This window comes from Chlorocebus sabaeus, chromosome 8 (genome assembly GCF_047675955.1).
Source record: "Chlorocebus sabaeus isolate Y175 chromosome 8, mChlSab1.0.hap1, whole genome shotgun sequence".
Lineage (NCBI taxonomy): Eukaryota > Metazoa > Chordata > Mammalia > Primates > Cercopithecidae > Chlorocebus > Chlorocebus sabaeus.
In genome coordinates, this window is record NC_132911.1 from 36,563,722 (window position 1) to 36,585,920 (window position 22,199).

At 39.2% G+C, this 22,199-nt stretch overlaps 1 protein-coding gene and 1 pseudogene across 1 annotated transcript in view; both read left to right on the plus strand.

The window, feature by feature from the left end:
• KCNU1 (potassium calcium-activated channel subfamily U member 1) overlaps window positions 1-22,199 on the plus strand; it is a 161,903-nt gene that overhangs the window by 88,178 nt on the left and 51,526 nt on the right. The window lies entirely within an intron of this gene.
• LOC140712142 (translationally-controlled tumor protein-like) lies at window positions 3,473-21,553 on the plus strand (annotated as a pseudogene).

The window sequence follows — 22,199 nt, forward strand, 5'->3', positions numbered from 1 at the left end:
GAATGAATAAGTAAACAAACATTAGCTCTATTCACTTGCATTTTATGTCCTTAAATCAAGGGATCGCATGATATAAGAGAGAGAAAGTATTTCCTGTTTTTTTTTTCAGGGAGATAAAGTTAGACCTGTGCAGTGTTTCATTGTAAGTGAACATGAATCTCATTCATTTCCAGTGCTCCCTGGTCCTAGCTTCCAATTTCTTTACCTTGGGCATTCCATTTGGGGTGAGTTAGGACAGTTTTGCCCATTCTACCTATTACACAATTATTTACTATTCTCTGCTTCTTCTCTATCAAAACTCTCTTCTTTAGTAAAACTGATTTTAATTACATAGTAGAAAGAAAAGGTTTAGATACAACTAATTTGTATGATATTGTGACTAATAACACCATAACCACAATAAATTATCCAAGTTTCTAAAAAGTAGATGTGAATAATCTCAATTGAATGGTGAAAGATATGATATTGGTGAAACAAGGCAGAAATTTCCAAGCATTGTATAACAGACCTGGGCCAGGAGAGGGAAACATTTTTAATAGAAATACTTGTTTTGTTTGGCCTTGTCAGTCTTTCCCTGGAAATTCTCCCCACTGGGTCTGCTTAAGTCACCTTATGGCCCATATTGAAATCTAAATATTTTTCCATATAACATCCCTTCTCACCATGCCTTAATGGTATCTGAATGAGATCACATTTATAATATCAACGTCATCTCCATCCTCTCTATGTTCTTTTACAGATACCAGGGACCATAAATGCTATTTTTTTCTCTCTTTGCCAATGTCCAAGCCAGCCTTAGTTCTTTCAAGGATAAGTGGTCCACAAATATTAGCCATGAGCAATAGCACCTATGGCAGACATGAGTTCCAGATCGCCATCTTCTTAGCCTGTAAGCCTCAGTTTTCTCATCTGTAAAATGACATAGTATTAGAATCTAATTGAAATGTTGTAAGGATTGGTTGAGACAGGACTGATTCAATTCGTAAGTAGTGCCTAATATACATAGTGAAAATACAGCAAGTGAAAAATGTTTCATTCTGTTGTTGTCATTGTATTTCCTGTCACCCTCTGCCATCATGTCTCTGGTTCTTAGACTTCTACGTTTTTGCTACCACTTTCTTTCACATTTTAGAGGAGAGGTTACAGAGTTCAAGACCTTGCAAGATTTCATTCACTGTCTACAATCACCATCTATAGACCACCAACCTGGCAAGCATACCAGCAGGGTTTTCAGTGAAGATCTATGATGCAGTAGTTCCCATTGGTAAGGTCACTTTGCCATGTCCAAGTCTGCCTATAGCTTGCCATTCTCCCTCCAGAACATTCTTTTCCATGGCAATTCCAGCTCCTTCCTTGGCTATTTTCCAGTGCCTTCCAGTCATCCCATGGCAGTCTTTCATTTCCAACCAAACGGTAGTCCATCCAGAAGGACTGCCAGGATAGCCTTTGCCAAGCTGGAAGCTTGCTAGTAAGTAGTGCGCTGATCATAAGGGTATAAGAGGATCAATCCAATTGGGAGAAGTTGTCTGTTTCTTTTCTGGCACATCTGTTTTCTGCCCTACATAATTTATGCCCAGGCCTGACTCCTGAGACACCTTTTCCTATGACCTCTCACTTTCATGCCTCCTCTGCCATACATACCATGTTGTCTCAGGAAAAGAAGCCGAGCCCTTCCTCCCCTTTTACTCTCAGTTCTGTACACTTTATCGAATTCTGTGTCCCAAACTATTCAGGCAAGAGAATCCCCATCTTTTAGCCTCAATGATGTCTGAACTCCTACTGAGAGCCAGGCTCTGAGTCCACCTGGGGGCGGGGGGCAGAAGATCGGATACGAATCACCGTACATGGCTCTTTTCATGTCATTTCTGAGCTTTTGACAGAAACTGTTCAGATGAGATTATCTGAGCAATTCCTTTTATCCCTTCTTATTTCATATTAAGCTTCTAAAACTACTTTCCCTCCAGACAAGCATAGACTTTCCCATTTGAGTGTAATGTAGCCCATAACTAAGAAATCACACGCATTCTCTGGTTCTTTCATTCATATGTGCCTGTTGAGTGGTACCTTTACTGTAGCATTTCAAATCATGTTCTGGAAATCTACATTCATGTAACACTATATGGCCAGTATTTCATCTTCCAGAGTTACCTTTCCCCAAGAGTCCAATTGGCACTTATGTTTCCCATTATATGGTTTTCCACCTGAGATTCTAGAACCCCTAAAATATGCTTTCTCTCATTTTAATTGATGGTGTAATTTGGGACCACCAGGATCCCTAGCAGGGCTATGTGTCTGCAATGAAGTTTAATAAATATCTTCATCAGGTCTCAATAGCAAGACCAAAGAAGATAGCAGGACAAAATACATTCTCATATAATTATGGGGATATTCTAGGGGTAGGATTGAAAATAAACATACACATATACGTATAGAAACTATACTTTTAATCACAATGAGCCTGAGTTCCAAAAACAGATGAAAGAGTTAGGGTGGCAGGAAATAAGAATTTTGAAAAGATGACTTGATATTTTCCTTCAGATCCTCTAAATACCTCTTTTCTAGTTCTTATTTTGTATTCATAGGCAAAAATCCCATTTTTGAGAAGCAATGTGCCACAATCCTAGCAAAGTACCATATATATATATAGAGAGAGAGAGAGAGAGAGAGCGCGCAATAATTTATCAAGTATGTATTGAATAAACTGATTCTTTAGATTAACAAACAACATTTTATTGTTATTGCTTAAAAATAGCAGAAGAATAGCTTTAGGCTTCATAAAAGCATCAGAACCGTACCATGGAAAACTCAGCATATCTCTTCCATTACTCTCATCTCCCTCATCCTGCCTAGCTTAACAGACTATAATAAAGGAGGGACAAAGCATTTTGTAAATATCTTTGTGAGTCTGTGGACAGGTCTTTTAAAAAACTAAAAACCAATTCTCCTGGAATTATGAGTATGGAAATGATTTGGCTGGTTGCTAACATGAGGAAGTGGCCCTCAGATCATTGCAATAAAAATTACGATGGATGACTGATCATTTACTGAGTGCATATATTTATTTGCATTAGTTAACTAGTATTTGCATGCTTTTATTCTTCATCTCATTTATAATCTCCTAAAAGGCAGGAATGAGACCTTGTCTGTTTAGGGTCAGATATAAAAGACCGACTCTATAAGACAAGGTGAAGATTATGTGAAGCTTAGTCACTGTTTCTAAGTAAAACTCTCGTCAAGGCCTTGAGACATGACTTGCATAGTTTCCAAGGGAAAAAAAATGTGAAGTAGGGAAATGTCACTGATTTTCAGTTTGTGTTATTTGCCCTCCGAGTAACACCTTATCATCATCTTTCTCAGGGGCTCACAGTCCCCAGACACTTAAATGTCCTCATCAACATCTATTGTCTAAAACTTCATTTGCAAAAACAGAAGAATAAAATATTAACCCTTCTGGGGCAGCTTCCCTTTCATCATGGATCAGAGACTTCAGCTAAGAAACAAAGCCCTAACAGATTTCAGGTATCACCATAAAGGGGAGGTATAATTGTAGGCAACCTCCAAGAAGAGTCTTCTGTGTATGTCCAATACCACATCTTGAAGCCTATCTCATACTATGCTATGTTAGCTTTTTGGCTTCAGAATGAGGGATAAAGGGGGACACTGCCTCGCCCTGTAACTATGGTGGGGGCTCCAGCAGTAAACTGTGAAGTGTCAGATCACAACTCTGTGATGCTCATGCTCTGTGACCATGAGCAAGTCACTTACTGTCCTGTGGCTCAGATCCTCCACTCAGTAAAATAAGTAATACCAATCTCATAGAAATTATGAAAAGATGAAGTATAAGACTTTGAGAGAAGTTCCCAGCATTGAATAGTAAGCATTAAATAAATGCTAGCAATTATCGCTACGCAGGAGGCAGGAGTGTCCCATAAAATAATTGAACCCAAGGTCTGGACAGTCACTGCAAAGCAGCTTTCTGCTAAAATTATATTAAAATTCTGCATCTGTGCTAACACCAACAGTTTGAGTAGGTAAGACAGAAAACTTAGAGATAAATGTTATTTCAATTAACGTCTTGGGCTGGGCGCGGTGGCTCATGCCTGTAATCCCAGCACTTTGGGAGGCCAAGGCAGGTGAATCACCTGAGGTCAGGAATTTGAGGCTAGCCTGGCCAACATGGTGAAACCCTGTCTCTACTAAAAATACAAAAAATTAGCTGGGTGTAGTGGCTCACACCTGTCATCCTAGTTACCCGGGAGGCTGAGGCAGGAAAATCGCTTGACTCTGGGAGGTGGAGGTTGTAGTGAGCCTAGATTGCACCATTGCACTCCAGCCTGGGCAACAAGAGCAAAACTCCATTTCAAAAAACAAACAAACAACAACAACAAAAACAACAATTTACATCTTGTGGGGGTGGCAAAGTGGCAGCAGAATTCACTTTTAGTAGTAAGAGAGGTAGACCCTGTCTCATTCTCCCCAGGGAGCAATGTGGTCCTTGCCTACTAAGAATAATTACTTTCTTTCTTTCCTTCCCCTGGCCCCCACCCCCACCCCTTTCTTTAAAGATAAGAGAAATAAGAATTCTCCACCTGTATTAGACCCATGCTTGGCTCCTAAAGACCACGCCACTTTTGATAGTGAAAGTCAAGGACACAACCATAATTGTCCTCCTCAACTTAGCATCAAATATAAAGGCTGCTTACCCAACACTATAGATTATTGGCTTATCCAACACAGTATATTATTGACTTTTACACAATTATTTATACCTTTTAAAATAAACATCAAGAACAAGTGAGTGTGGAGTCTGTAATAGTTCCCATTTAATTGGGAAAAATCTTTCTTGCTGAGAGAGGGTTAAGAAAAGGCACCTTTAACAAATTCTTCTCCTTGAACGCCCTTTTCTCACCTTGCTCTCTGTTCCACAGCTGGCTGACGACTGCAAGCACAAGGCAGGCAGAACTTCAGGGTTGCTGGGCAGCTTTACAACTTGGCAGCTCTCTTCAGCACATGCGCAACGATCAGGACAATAAAATATTGTTCATTGCTTCTACCCCACAACCAATTAGGTCAGCTGTAAATATTGGAATTGCTTGGTAAACATGCTGGAAGATTGTGCTGACTTGTTAATATAAGTGAAAATGTAATTAGATTTATAACACTTTTTTTCCAAGCCATAATTTACAACAACAACAACAGGAGGAAAAAAAAAATGTCTTGCAACCTGCTGAAATATCATTATTAAAATGCACATGAAAAGTCAATTATGCCAGAGGGAGGTATTTAAGAGAAGTGAGTTTCCATACCGTGGGATTACACCGTGGGGATTACATATTTCTTATTTATTTTTTTCCCTGGATCTTTTCTGCTGCCAAATGAAAAGGAACAGATATTTTACTTATTTCACTCTGAAATATTGCTGAAGATAGTGCTAAGAAGTAAACCAAATAACCTGACTCCCTGGAAACCTACTCAATTCTCTTCAAAGCCCCAGGAAAAGCTGAGTAGTCACCATTCTTTTTTATTTATAAGCCCATCTCGCTTTAAGCAATAGTCATGTTCCTTAAAACATGTGGAAATGCTTTTTTTTTTTTTTTCCTAAATGCTGTTCTGTTTTACACTCTAAATGAGTGGATTATTATATAGAATTCTGTGAGGGCAGTCCTTATGTAAAGATAAGAACTAAGCCCTCATTTTCATTTTAAAATCTGGCATTTCCTCTGCTCACAGGGTGATAGTGAGAGCGCCACTCTATCCTCACTGAAAGATGGTACAGAGTGGCAGGATATTCATGTGACATCCCAGCCACAGGTGCCACCACGTGCCCTCGCTGGGTAGGAGATCTTGGTGGCATCATCCCTGAGCTGGGCTTCATCTCATGAGGGGTGTTGGGGTATCTGTGTGTCAGGTGAGGACACAACCATCATTGTCCTCCTCAACTTAGCATCAAATATAAAGGCTGTTTACCCAACACTATAGATTATTAGCTTACCCAACACAATATATTATTGGCTTTCACATAATTATTTAGACCTTTTAAAATAAACATCAAGAACAAGTGAGTATGGAGTCTGTAACAGTCCGCATTTAATTGGGAAAATCTTTCTTACCGAGAGAAGGTTAAGAAAAGGCACCTTTAACAAATTCTTCTCCTCGAACGTCCCTTTCCCTCCCTGCTCTCTGTTCCACCAGAGGGGTTCTGTTCCTTCCTTAGAACCGCTCTCTTCCTCCCAGAGGGGTTCTGTTCCTTCCTTAGAACCCCTCTCTTCCTCCCAGAGGGGTTCTGTTCCTTCCTTAGAACCCCTCTCTTCCTCCCAGAGGGGTTCTGTTCCTTCCTTAGAACCCCTCTGTTCCTCCCAGAGGGTTTCTAAGCCCAGTTCCAATCATAACCCAGCCAGATTGCTGCCCTTCTGCTTCCTGGTTTCCTCCTAATGAATGTAGGTGGTATTATATCTTATTTACATTTGAGGTACCAGTGGGGAAAAAGCTAGTTAAAAAAAATCATAAGGACATGTGTAAGTATGAAAGAAGCTGCCATTTTCAGTCTGTCCCAAACTTCTAAAATGTTCTGTTTAGATAATGGAAGAAATCTTTTAATGCATTTTTTTAGAATTGCTAGTGCACATATTGCAGATATATTACTCTTTAGGGGAAGATTTTCGTGTTGCCACATAAGAAACAACCAAAATAAATCACATGTATGTGTGTATATATATACACACATATGTATGACTTATTCATACATGCCAATACTTACATGTGTTACATATATACATTACAGATATGTAATATATATTACAGATATACTATATAATGTATTGTATATTTTATTATATATTATGTTATATATAATATATAATAATAACATATACTATGTTATATAGGTTGTTATATATTATATGTATAACATATTATATATAACATATACATTACAGATATATACACACACACACACATTACAGATATATTATATATATATACTGGGAGATCTAGAAGAGCCAAAAATAAGGAGTGGCAAAATTTACAGACTTTGATTCAAAGTAGCCTTTTAATCCAGTGATATGACTTTGTAATTGACAAATGCAAATGACCTTCCAAAATAAAAATGTCCAGTTTTTGTTTACTTATTGCATGTAATAATTATGATTAATACCTTTATATTCACATTTTATTACAAATAAAGAGCACATTAAAATTTCTAGTTCATAAAATAATTTTTTTTATTATACTTTAACTTCTAGGGTACATGTGCACAACGTGCAAGTGTTTTACATGTGTATACATGTGCTATGTTGGTGTGCTGCACCCATTAACTCGTCATTTATATTAGGTATATCTCCTAATGCTATCCCTCCCCCCTCCCCTCTCCCCACAATAGGACCCAGTGTGTGATGTTCCCCTTCCTGTGTCCAAGTGATCTCATTGTTCAGTTCCCACCTATGAGTGAGAACATGGGGTATTTGGTTTTCTGTTCTTGCGATAGTTTGCTGAGAATGATGGTTTCCAGCTGCATCCATGTCTCTACAAAGGACACGAATTCATCCTTTTTTATGGCTGCATAGTATTCCATGGTGTATATGTGCCACATTTTCTTAATCCAGTCTGTCACTGATGGACATTTGGGTTGATTCCAAGTCACTACTATTGTGAATAGTGCCACAATAAACATATGTGTGCATGTGTCTTTATAGTAGCATGACTTATAATCCTTTGGGTATATCCCCAGTAATGGGATGGCTGGATCAAATGGTATTTCTAGTTCTAGATCCTTGAGGAATTGCCACACTATTCTAGTTCATAAAACAATATTTTTAAGAAAAATATTTTCATGCAGATTAGCTGGCTTTGCTTTAACTGAAATATTGCTTGATTTTATACTCAGTCAAGCCAAGTGCCTGGATTTTACACTGTTTAGGTATAAATATAAATATGCAGAGATCTTTCTAAAAATCCCTGGTTTCAGCTGTTGCCCACAGCATAGTTATCTACTGCCAGGATCATGGACAACGTGCTTTCTTTTTTCTCACTTGACTTCTGTTTTATTCTTTTCAGAAATTCTTTAATGAATCTTAAAACTTGGAAACCGGTTTTAAGAGACTTAGAGATAACTGAGAGGCAAAAGACAATTTGAAGGGATTTTCAGGGCCAGGTATCTGCTTAGCTTGTGAGTTTAGTCTTCCAGGAACAGTTCCAGTATCTCCTTCCCACAGCAACCCAGGTCCCACTCAAACTAATTGATTTCCATCATGCATCCCGTAGGGCCACCCAGGACAAGTTCTGAGCTAGGCATAAATAAATAAATATATAAAAATAAAAAATCTATGAACCCACTGGCATAAGGCTTTGACTTCTCTACATAGATGCTATCTGGGTTTCTTTAAAGCTAACCAGGAAAGATTTGAGTGAATGTATTAAAAAAGAAAACAGACAAGGAACCATCCTGGGTAGCTTTTACATTTTTCTGTTTTTCAAAGTCAAAGAGCTATGTCAGAGGACTCTCAATCTTTAGGGAATCAGGAATAAGATCGCAGAAGAAACATCTTTGTATAATTATACAAGCAGATCATCTCTGTCAACCCTGATTCTATCCCTCCTTCCAACAGTCTTTCAAGGTCTATCTTCCCACCTAAAACCATCTTCTTTCTTGGAGACAGGGCAGGGTAGGCATTCCTAATGAGGTGCTCTGTCACCAGACATTCTTACCCAGAATCTTACACCAGATTCTTACCTCCAGATCTGTAGAGCTGCCTCAAGTTCTCCTTCTCATTCCCCTTCTTCCTCCTTTCCTCTTCTTCAGTTCACCTTACAGCCATTACATTTGGTTCTAATATTTTTTCAAGCCAAGAAATAAGAGTAGAGAAGAGATGAAACAGTACTTTCCAAGGTGGGTGTGTATGTAGGTATGGATATCGAAATGTCAGGGGATAAGAGGCTTCTTCAAAACCTTGTCTAATAATACACCCCCTAGCTGGTCTGTTTCCACCCTAAGAATCACAGTACATACACAAGGCCAGATGTTGGTGATGGGAGCACTGAAGCAGAAAGGAGGTGAGGAGACAAGAGAAGAAACAGAGAAGTAGGAAGAGCAACTGGATTCTGGAAAAATAATTTACTATACCAAATTAGAGAATACAATTATAAAATCAACACTTTTCCCAAACACCTGATTTCTCTCTAACTTTCTGTTACCTGCACTTAGAAACACACTCTAAAATAAGCAAAAACAAAGGGCAAAGCGGACGATCAATGTGAACCCAGCAGGGGCTGCAGATTGTTCACACCTGGGCTAGCAGGTGGGGTAAGGGTTCATAGAATCAAGTGAGGAAGATGTGAGAAGGGTTTCTCTCCTCAGTTCAGTCAACCCTCTTGCTTTCTCTATTTTATTCCTAAGAATTTCTTGAATCTCTAGTTTTTCCTTTTTTTTTTTTTTTTTTTTTTTTTTTTGTTTGTTTGAGACAGAGTTTCACTCTTGTCGCCCAGGCTGAAGTGCAATGGTGTGGTCTCGGCTCACTGCAACCTCCGCCTCCTGGGTTCAAGCGATTCTCATGCCTCAGCCTCCCAAGTAGCTGAGATTACAGGTGCCCACCACCACACCCAGCTGATTTTTTGTATTTTTAGTAGAGATGGAGTTTCACTGTGTTGGCCAGACTAGTCTCAAACTTCTGACCTCAGGTGATCCTCCTGCCTCGGCCTCCCAAAGTGCCGGGATTACAGGCATGAGCCGCCACACCTGGCCTAGTTTTTCCATTTTTAATTCTAATCCCAAATCAAGCTACCATCTTCTCTTCCTAGACAAACACTGAAATATCCTCTGGTGTGGTCTTCCCATATCTATACTTGTCCCTTCTTCTCTGTTTTTATATCACAGCTTGAGGGATGCAGCAAAAATGAAAATGTGAAATACTGCTTCCCTGGAATGGTTTTTCCATGCCCTTAAGAATGAGATCAAAATCCTTAACAATGCCCTTTATCATATAGTTTCTATCTCTCAAAGCCCTCTTAACTCAAACTATATTCTACCCTCTCACTTGTCCAAATATGCATTATACTTCTCATCTGCCTTCGTCCTGTGTGTATACATAGAATGTGTTTTCTGTCTTCCCATGTTTGCCTAATAAATTCTCCCTGCATTCCAAGGATATTCCAAAACTCAATTCTAAATACCCCAGATTACCAAGATGAAAAGGATTTTGTATTTTATCAACATCCCCAAAATATCTAGCTTCTCATTATAAGGAATGATCTCTTTTCAAACAAAAATGTGCCTCTCATGTCGTATTTTAAAAAGCTGATTTAGCAATAAAATATAAATATTTTAAATAATGCCCAATTAGTTGCAAGTAAGATAAACCAATTAAAAATAAAGACAAGAAAATTTCTGATAAGGAATTTCAGATCAGAAAAACTCTAAGGGAGAAAGTGATGTTGGCCTTCAGGTGAGACTGGAACCAGGAATGGAAAATCTGTGTGCCCCACCCAAGGAGGATGCCCTCTCAGCTGCACTCTGCCATGGGTCCACGTGAGCTGTTGTGTAGACCTCACACTGCACAAAGACTCTCTTTACCTCTGTAAAGCAGCAGGTGGTTGTCCCTGTACTGAAGTCATATCCCTGCTCACAAACTAGGTGACTAGCTTCTCAGCTTCTCTGTTTCTTATTACGAGAGTATCCAATTGACTCAAGTCAAGTCAGCTTTCTATGTTATATCAGGAAGTGGAGACATTGGGAACAAACTTGACCATTGGGTAGGGGATGAAATAGTTCTCAAAGAAGTAAAGAAGTGCAGACACGGACTTGGAAGAAACGCCAAAGGATTTATTCCAAATAAACACAAAAACAATGGCCATAGTAAAAAAAATACTTTTAAGCATTATCACATCAATTAGGCCATATGTGTATATTTTATATATATAAAATATAATTATACATACATATCTGCCTTAATTGACAGTATAATGCTTAAAAGTATTTACATATTTTATATAAGATATATATTTATATTGTATATGTATATAAATATATAATACATTTTAATACATTATATATGTTTTATATATTATTTATGAACAATTTTATATATAGGGAAATGTAGACTGGCTTTCCCCCAGGTGAAATTTACCTAGCAACTATGATAGTCAATCATTGGGACTTTGCTGAAGTCACTTTCTCAGATCTTCTGGAAGGCCTACATTGAGTGGGCACTGTAAAAGATTGGTTTATGGCTTGGGTATTTCTTGCATTTTAATAAGGCTTGGAAACTTAGATGTTATTCACTGCAACTGCCAATCAAGTACTTGTGCAATTCAGGCATGTGTGTGTGTGTGTGTGTGTGTGTGTGTGTATGTATATATATGAAATATATGAGATATATAAAAATATATTTTTATGTTATATATATACACATAATATGCTATAGTTTTGTATAAAATTATATTTTTGCTATACCTACTAGGTACACAGTGGTATAACACACACTTGTGGTATAAATCTAACCTTGAGAAGTATGTGTCTGGTATGCAAGAAAAATTAGCCATCAATTAATTGCAGAATCGATTGAATAAATTAATGCAGAGCATATTTCCATCTAATATTTGTTGAGTGCCTTTGATATGCATTGTGCTTTCGTGAATTTAGGAATGAGAAAGCTGTGTTGAGGGATGGGTCAGGTATTGTGCTACAGATCAGAAAAATAGTGAAATTAATAAGGAAGGCTTCCTGCAGGAGGCAGATCTTGAGCTGCTTTTGAAATGCCGAATGCTTCAACAGCTGGCGTACTGTGATCTGCAGGAATAAGAAAAAAAATTAGTACAAAGCAAAGCAAACCTGATTGAAGGAAAATGCAGATTGGCTTTCCCTCAGGTGAAATTTACCTGGCAACTATAATAGTAAATCACTGGGACTTTGCTCAAGTCACTTTCTCAGATCTTCTGGAAGGCCTGCCTCGAGTGGGCACTGTAAAAGATTGGTTTATGGTTCGGGTATTTGTTACATTTTAATAAGGCTTGGAAACTTAGATGTTATTCACTCCAGCCGCCAATCAAGTACTTGCGTAAAAGCAGGACAAACATAACAATAAATGCTGAGCACTCCAGTGTGCAGCAACTCTGGCAGGATGTACTGCAGGCTTTATGAATGTATGAGAGTGAATATACAGAAGCTTGGGAAAAGGTCATTGGTATTTTTGGAGCAATAAATCAAGTATGGAAAGATTTGCATTTTGGCTGTATAACATGCAGGACTGGATTAGAGGGAGAGAATACTTTGAAGTAATATTTCTCTGCTGACTTGTTTTATTAGCTTCTTTTAAACATGTTACATTATTGCTTATAGAATTTCATTTACTCGGATTGGCAGCTTGATAAATACGTCTATTGGCGATGATTTGGATTGCTCTGGGCATTAATATTATTAAAACCTGTCACAAGGAAATGTCTGAAAGATGACTTACTGTAAAGATTGCAGCATGAAATAAATCATCCAGTGGTATTTGTTACCATTTATGGCCTCTTGGAGCTGAGTCAATCCCTTTTTATGTTGCATTATTTTTCAAGTTTTTATAGCCTTACATTATATATTGCTGTCAGAAATGAACAGATGGGGTGTCGAACACAGGCTTTCTGAATAATTCCCACCCTCCAGTTATTGGTATGAAGGACAAGTGCAAAACTGTGCATTCTCAAGCAAAAGGGAGCGAGAAAGAGGTGGGGAAGTTGCTGTTGAGGAAAGGGATCCCTTTGTCAGATGCTTTAGGCCAATCCCACCAGCTGGTTGGAATTCCTGACTGGCAGTCACCCTGTTTGGGTTTCAAGCAAGAGATGAGGTGGCTGTATCTGGCACCAGCAGCCAAAAATTGCAGTTTTCAAATGCATTTTTTTCCTGAGTGCCTCTTGCTGAGACACCCACCTCCACATTTGGAGGTAAATGTGTCATGTTACTTTTTTCCTAAAAAGCTGAGAAATTAAAAAAGAAAACCTGGTAGAACAAAAAGAAAGATGCACAGAAATAATTGAATATTCTTTGAGTAAGTGACTAATACTGCAAACATCCTGTTGTTGGGCTTGGGGGTGGGGCATGAAGGATTCTGAGGAATGTGGATTGCTTTGCAGGGCCCTGGGCATCAATATAAAATAAATAAAAGGAGCACCCCTGGAGGTTCTCAATATCTCACAGAGGAGGCAGGAACATGGTGCTCCAAGAGTTCCTACACACTGAAGGCAGTGTGCCTTTAGGGGTCATTAGCTGCCCCCACTGACAGGACCAGGCAGCCACCAACCCTTTCGGGAGCCCTTCTGCAAAGTTCTGAGGCTTTGTGACCATTGGAGGAGGAGAGAAAGTTAACTCACTAAAAGGCCAGCCAACTGGTTTTTTGTTTTGTTTTGTTTTGTTGTTTTTTGTTTTTTTTGTTTTGTTTTGTTTTGTTTTTTTTGAGAGAGGGTCTTGCTCTGTCATCTAGGCTGGAATGCAGTGGCACCATCACAGCAGGCTTGAGCAATCCTCCCACCTTAGCCTCTGGGGTAACTAGTACAACAGTCATGAACCACCATGCCCAGCTAATTTTTAAAATTTTTGGTAGGGATAGGGTCTCACTGTGTTGCCCACTTTGGTTTCAAACTCCTGGCTTCAAGTGATCCTCCCACCTTGACTTCCCAAATCACTGGAGTTACAGAAGTGAGCCGTTTCACCTGGTCAAGCCAACCAACTTTTTTAAGGGGATGGGGGAAACATGAAATTTTCCTCACCTAGTCTCCACACACACTACTACATTCATTCTGAGTAGTTGTACAAAGTACTAGCATATTATAGAGGAACATATAATAGACACAAAGCCTGAGTGTCTGGAATTCAAATTCATTGCTCACCATCTTGGGACTTTGAATGAGTCACTTAATTTCTCTTCATCATAAAATGTGGATAAAAATATTTTTTCCTGCCTACCTCGTGATGTTGCTGGGAAAAGTCAAATCACACACACATACACACACACACACACACTCACACACATACACATACACATTCAAGTTTACTGGCCCCAACATTTGTCAAAGATAGGTATTTGAGTCACCATGTTACAGCCAGATTCTTACCTTCCCTCCTATAAAGCTCTGCATCTTCACGAGTTTATCAATCTCTGTTACTCATCTCCTCATCCCCAGATCCCTAAATATTCAGTCCTGTCGCCATCATCTCTTAAAAGTGCTACTTTACTAGGAGTGATTTGCAGACAGTCATCTACAACCTCTCCACAAAGAGACCCATTCTCTTTTACCACACCTCTTGACTCCCTTGTCTCAATCGTTTCTTCTTTTATGTCATTTCCAAAAGGACCTTTCATATGGGTTTCTCTCTGTCTCATTCATGTGAGGATATCATTTGGATAAGCCCATTTAAAAGTCCATATTTACCAGTCACACCTGAAACCGGCAGGGCTGTGGAGGACTGTTTCTTTCCAGGCAAAGTTCACAGCATTGCTCCTTCTCATTTGAGATCTCATTCTTGAGTAGCACAGAAAGTTTTCTGTCCTTAACCCAGAGAGAGAGAGTGTGTAAAAGTGTGAATTTCAGATAGTTGAGTTTACAAAGGCAGTCAATTAGTTATGTATACAGAGCTAGAATTTCTGTATTCCTGTGAGAGATACCTCTTGCCCCTTCTCTGCTTCTTTTCTCCCATTGCCTCTACAAAGGGACATTTGCATAAACCCCATGGTCCTCCCCAAATTGGCAGCACTGAGCCCCCATAGGCTAACTGATACATAAACATTTCACTGTTTTTTTTTTTTTTTTTTTTTTTTTTTTTTTTTTTTTTTTTTTTTTGAGATGGAGTTTTGCTCTTGTTGCCCAGGCTGGAGTACAATGGCATGATCTCGGCTCACTGCAACCTCCTCCCAGGTTCAAGTGATTCTCCTGCCTCAGCCTCCTGAGTAGCTGGGATTACAGGCATACACCACCACATCCAGCTAATTTTGTATTTTTAGTAGAGATGGGGTTTCTCCATGTTGGTCAGGCTGGTCTCAAACTCCTGACCTCAGATGATCCTCCCACCTCGGCCTCCCAAAGTGCTGAGATTACAGGCGTGAGCCACCAGGTCCGCCACATTTGTTTAACTCTTATATATAGAATCAAACTATAAAATATGCATTTCTCTTTTTTTCTTTCTTCTCCTTCCCTTCCTTTTCTATCCATCTCTTTTTTGTCTTCCTTATCTTTTGCATTTTATTTGCTTTTACTTATCCAGAGATATATTGAATGAGTCATCAAAGTTCTTAGCATCTTCTGAATAAGCATCATGATATCTGTGTTTCCACATAGTTATTTTCTTGTCTCATGAGAGGCTATAATTCACCAAGCTGAACAATCAGTGAATTATCTTTTCTTTCCTCTGAACATTTAGCGTGACCAGCCATCAAAGTTCTCAACATACTGAGAAAGTTGATGCTCACCAATTTCCTCATCAGTTGGTTGCCTATCACGCTTTAAAGAAGAGACACATAGCACTAGGCTTGATATCTGGCTCTCTTAGTAACTGGCAGTCATTTATTCTCTCCAGGCTAAATCCCCTATCTGTGAAATTAGAGAGAAAATGAGACATAATCATCTAAGCTTTGAACTTTATCATTTATTCCTGTTCCAGCTGCCATATCCAGAAACAACCTCAGGGTAACTAATTTCTCCTTGTTGTGCTTTGCCTTTTCTGGGAAGAAAGACTTCCACTGGCTGGGCACCATGGCTCACGCCTGTAATCCCAGCACTTGGGAAGGCAGAGGTGGGAGGATCACTTGAGTCCAGGAGTTCAAGACCAGCCTGGGCAACATGGTGAAATCCTGTCTCTACAAAAGAAAAAAAAAATGCAAAATTTAGCCAGGTGTGGTTGCACATGCCTGTAGTTCCAGCTACTTGGGAGGCTGAAGTGGGAGGATCATTTGAGCCCAGGAGGTTGAGGCTGCAGTAAGCTGAGATGATGTCATTGCACTCTATCCTGGATGACAGAGCCAGACCCTGTTTAAAAAACAAACAAAAAAAAGATTTCTGCTGATTATAGTTGCCAAATATCTGTGTCCAATCAGTTGCAAAATACTACCTCATACAGAGTTCATAAATCCTCTTCCTTCTCCTAGCTTAGCTTTCATTTAAAAAAGTTATCATAAATTCACTAAAACCATTAAATCATGTATTAAACTATCTTAAAGGTAAGGATGCATCTTCCGTGTGTTGGGTGTGGGGTTGGAAAGACATGCAACTTTGACCCAGAGTGACCTGAGATAATGAAGTTTCATAGTAATGGCTAATTACTGCTACCCACCTCTTTATTATTAATTCCACAATTCCGGCACATAAAATAACTTAATCATTTTCAGAATTTGCATGACTAATGGAGTGAGTTCTGATAGAATAAGGATAAGTTTCATAATTAGGTTTTGCTGGGAACTTGTGCAAACCAGTCTATTTATAATTTGGTCAGCTCCTGATTTTTAATGAGGACATTGAGAGGGACTGAAGCCTCTGGCAGCATTCACTTCATATTTTAATTACCCACAGTAATTCTGACAATTACACATATGTCATAAATCACATCATAATGACCCGTGAAGAAAGTGTATTTAATTACTGAAAGGGGAGTTTTCAGGTTAAACGCGTGGCGGAGGTATGCTATGATGTGAACCACATTTGAAAACCAATACCTGGGCGCGGTGGCTCATGCCTGTAATCCCAGAACTTTGGGAGTCTGAGGCGGGTGGATCACCTGAGGTCAAGAGTTCCAGACCACTCTGGCCAACATAGCAAAACCATGTCTCTACTAAAAGTACAAAAATTAGCCAGGTGTGGTGGGGCAAACCTGTACTCCCAGCTACTCCGGAGGCTGAGGCAGTAGAATTGCTTAAACCCCGGAGGTGGAGATTGCAGTGAGCCGAGATTGAGCCACTGCACTCCAGCCTGGGAAAAAGAGTGAGGTTCCATCTCAAAAAAAGGAAAAAAAAAAAAAAAAAAAAAAAAAAAAACAGAAAAAAACAAACAACAACAACAACAAAAAAAAAACAGGGGGAAAAAAAAAGGAAGAAAACCAAGCCTTCTGTTTCTGTGGCCTAGGAGAAGCAGTCTTAGTGAATAAGGAAAGCTGTGGTTGAATTTCCAGTTTTAACTCTGACTTGTAAAGATCTTTGAAGTCATTACTCCTGTCCTTACAATAACAAAAAACTAAACAAACTGAGAAATTAGAGACTTTTCATGGCCCATCAGTGAAACTGAAGTTATAGGGCAAAATCCAGAAATGTGCAGAATCACAGCTGAGATCTGTTCACTGGGGAAAGCACTGAAGCTGTAAGCTAGTAGGAATATTTACATGATAACTGGGACAAATTACTACAGGTTGAGTGTGGATAAGGTATAGAATGAGAAACTCCTGGGGGCACACTTTGGGGGGTTTTGCCTTCAGGAATTCTACCAAGTTCCAGGATTTTCCAGTGAAAGGCCTAGAAAAATTCCCTCAGAGACTCTGGCAGGGTGAGAGAAAGAGTAACCATTGTGAAATACAGCCAGAGGCCAGGCACGGTGGCTCACCCCTATAATCCTAGCACTTTGGGAGGCCGAGGCGGAGAGATCCACCTGAGGTCAGGAGTTGAAGACCAGCCTGGCCAACATGATGAAACCACGTCTTTACTAAAAATACCAAAATTAGCTGGGCATGTTGATGGGTGCCCGTAATTCCAGCTACTGGGGAGGTTGAGGCAGGAGAATCACTTGGAGCCAGGAGAATCGCTTGAAGCCAGGAGGCGGAGGTTGCAGTGTGTGAGATCACACCACTGCACTCCAGCCTGAGTGACAGAGTGAAACTCTGTCTCAAATAAAAAAATTTTAAAAACCTGAAGTCAGGAGTTTGAGACTAGTCTGGCCAACATGGCGAAACCCCATCTCTACTAAAAATACAAAAATTAGCTGGTCAGGTGGTGGGCGTCTGTAATCCCAGCTACTCTGGAGGCTGAGGCAGGAGAATCGCTTGAATCCAGGAGGCGGAGGTTGTGGTGAGTCAAGATTGCGCCACTGCACTCTAGCTTGGGCCACAGAGCAAGACTCTGTCTAAAAAAAATGTAAAAAGAAATAGAATCGGAACATTCTCCATTACAAGGGCCTGCTCTCCAGAGGAAAAAAAATACCTTCCCAGGGCTTTGCCTCAGCTGAGGGAATGGCATGTCTCCTACTCTACCCCTGTATCACCTGAAGAAGAACGGAGAAATGTGGGGAGTTAAGATCCATGCTGATGGTCACAGCCTCCAAAAACAGACCCACTAAAAATCTGAGACTTCATCATACAATCATATAAACTTCCTGTATCCCACACATTACCACCACACCAATAGGGCTTCAGTATCACAAAAGTGAATTATAGTTGAAAGAGGTGCAAGGTACAGATTATTCAAGAAGGAGTTCTTAGGAAAACCCGAAGATAACAAAGTAGACAAAAGCAATGACACTAGAGGAATTTGGAGCCACTGAAAACTACAGCTACAGCAAACAATAGTGCAATTCCCAGCTAGATTAACATAAAATCTCACACTGAACACCTATTTACCTCAGTTCTTATTATCTAATACAACATATCCCACTGTAAAACAAAGTTGTAAAGAATGCAAAAAGCCAAAAATAAAACAAAACACTCTCTGAGATGTTCAGTTTAAAATCACACAATTTATAAATTCAGAAAGGAGACTTTATTTCTTGTAAAAGGTTACAGCCTGTAAGGTGGCCATCCCACAAGCTGGGAAGTGAGCCTTCAGGAAAAAACAGAGACAGGAATTTCAAAGGAAAAGGGGTTGAGCTAGGAGCTTTATGTTGAACAGGTTGGCAAAACATACGTATTCAACAGGTTACAGGAAAAGCTATGAATGTGCGTGCAACATGAGACCCATGTTTACCTTGGGGTGGAGACTTAATAATTTTTTAATGTCTGCTTTAGGGGGACAAGTGGTTTTTTGGTTACATGGATGAATTGCATCGTGGTGAAGTCTGAAATTTTACTGTACCTGTCACCAAAGCAGTATACATTGTACCCAATATGTAGTTTTTTATCTCTCATCCTCCTTCCAGTGTCCCCCTTCTGAGTCTTCAATGGCCATTATACCACTCTGTATGCCTTTGCATACCCGTAGCTTAGCTCCCACTTATAAGTCAGAACATACAGTATTTGGTTTTCCATTACTGAGTTACTTCACTTAGAATAATGGACTCTACTTTCATCCAAGTTGTGACAAAATACATTATTTTGTTCTTTTTAACGGCTGTGTAGTATTCCATGGTGTATATATGCCACATTTTCTTTATCCACTCATCAGTTGATGAGCACATAGGTTGTTTCCATATCTTTACAATTGTGAATTGTGCTGCAATAAACATATGTGTGTAGGTGTCTTTTTGATATAATTACTTATATTGCCTTTGGGTAGATACCCAGTAGTGGGATTGCTGAATTGAGTGGTGGATCTACTTGTGGTTCTCTGAGAAATCTCCATACTGTTTTCCATACAGATTGTACTAATTTCCATTCCCACCAACCATGTAGAAGCACTCCCTTTTCACCACATCCATTGTTTTTTGACTTTTAATAATGGCCATTCTGGCTGGAGTAAAGGTGGTATCTCATTGTGGTTTTAATTTGCGTTTATCTGATGATTAGTTGAGTGTTTTTCTGAAAATGTTGAGCATTTTTTTCATCTGTTTATTGGCCATTTGTATTTTTTTTTTTTTTTGAGAAATGAGACATTTAAATGTATCACAACTAGGCCTTAAACATCAAAATTCCTTTTCAAGGCATGAACGCATGTAAGAGTGTAGCTTCTGGAAACTGGCCAGAACCAATCCATGGTTGATGATCTTCTTATCTGTAGAAAGTGCTGAAATCAGTCTCTTGTCCCATAAAAGCTGTAGTTATGGCTGGTAGAACAGGGATCAATTAGTCAGAATATGGTGGTGAGCTACAAATTGTTTTAATATTGCTTATCTTAAGGTCAGTGCTTGTTTAGCTACTAGAGAAACAAACCAAAAGCTTTGTGGCAGTTCGAATGTCATTTATTTCTTAAGGGTAGGGTACATGACTTAACCCTTGCCTAGAATGGCCTTAAGTTCTGTTTGTAATTTGGTATCTTATTGCCACAAAGGGTCTGTTCTGTCAGTCTTATAATCTCTATTTTAACATTAATACTAGTCAGTAGTCATGTTGAAATGATAGAAGGGAGGAGGTATCATGAGGCTCATCTGATCTCTTCTCCTGTCGTGGCTGGGAACTCAGTTTTTAAAGATTTTTCTGTGGTGCCTTTGGCCAAGAGGGAGTCTGTTCAGTTGGTAGGGAGAAGGGGGATTTAGGATTTTATTTTTATTTTATAGAGGAGAAAAACCAAGTAACAGAAACAATCTAAGAGATGATACCAATTTGGAATTATCATAATTTGAAATAAGTAGGATTGATATGTTAAAGACTCTGAGAGAAAACATAGACAACATGGAACAACAAATGGACAATGTAAGCAGAGAGGTAGAAATCCTCAGAAATAATCAAAAGAAATACTAGAAATCAAAACTACAGTAACAGAAATAGAAAATGCCTTGATTGGCTCACCAGTAGACTGGACAGCACGAAAAGGAGAGTAGCTTTTCCTCCCACTCCTCCCTCCCCCACACCACCATTCTGGCTCCAGGCTTCTGCTAAGCTAGTGCCACCTTCATCTCCCTTCAGCCCCATCACGATTACCTTCCAGGGCCTCATCAGTCACAATGAGATGTTCTCTGACATTTACAAGATCTGGGAGATCACAAATGGGCTGTGCCTGGAAGTGGAGCAGAAGATGGTCAGTAAGACAACAGGGAACACTGATGACTCACTCATTGGCAGAGATTCCTCCTCTGAAAGTATTGAGGGTGAAGTTACTGCAAGTACGATAATCACTAGTGTTGATATTGTTACAAACCATCACTTGTAGGAAGCAACTTCACAAAAGAAGTCTACCAGAAGTATATCAAAGATTACATGAAATCAATCAAAGAAAAACTTGAAGAACAGAGACCAGAAAGAGTGAAACCTTTTATAACGGGAATGAAGAACAAATCAAGCACATCTTTGCTAATTTCAAAAACTACTAGTTCCTTTTTTTTTCTTTTTGAGACAGGCTCTTACTCTGTCACCCAGGCTGGAGTGCAGTGGCACAATCACAGCTCACTGTAATCTCTGCCTCCTGGGTTCAAGTGATTCTCTTGCCTCAGTCTCCCCAGTAGCTGGGATTATAGGTGTGCACCACCATGCCCAGCTAATTATTGTATTTTTAGTAGAGACAGGGTTTCACCATGTTGACCAGGCTGATCTTGAACTCCTGGCCTCAGGTGATCCACCTGCCTTGGCCTTCCAAAGTGCTTGTATTACAGGCATGAGCTACATGCCCAGCAAAACTACCAATTCTTTATTGGTGAAAATCTAAATCCACCTGGCATGGTTGCTCCACTGAACTACCATAAGGATGGTCATTGTGACCCCATATATGATGTTTTAAAGAATGGTTTAGAAATTAAAGGATGTTAACAAATTTGGTAGTTACTTTGGATCTATCAGCTGTCATCATAACTGGCTGCCACTTGTCATCGACACAACACCAGAGATTAAGACAAATGAGACTGATGTCATCTTGAGCTCTTTAATTGTTTTGACTGTGACTTATTTGGCATGGAGGCATTACTTTTAAGGAAAAAACTTGTTATGCAGATTGTCTAAAAATAAAATGCATTTAAACTAAGAAAGAGAGAGAATAAGTACTCTTGAGGATACATCTTCAGAAATTTTCCAAACTCATACAAAAGGGCATAAAGAAGAGTAAAAAATAAGAACAATATAAAAGAAAAGTGCGCCAAATTTAAAATGTGAATATATGCATAACTGTAATATGAGGAGGAGAAAGAAGAAATGGAGAAGAAATGTTTGAAGTAGTAATAGCTGAGACCTTTCCAAAATTAATAATGCTAACCCACAGACCTGGAAAGTTCTGAAAACAAGTAGGATACATAACAAAATATATACAACTATGCATATCATATTCAAACTGCTAAGAAAAAAAAGAGAAAATTATGAAAGAACCCAAATGAAAAAGAAGTCATCTTGCCCATGGAGAAGCATAGAAAATAATTATAGTTGTCTTTTTGTCAGAAACCATAAGTAAGAACAGAGTGGAGTG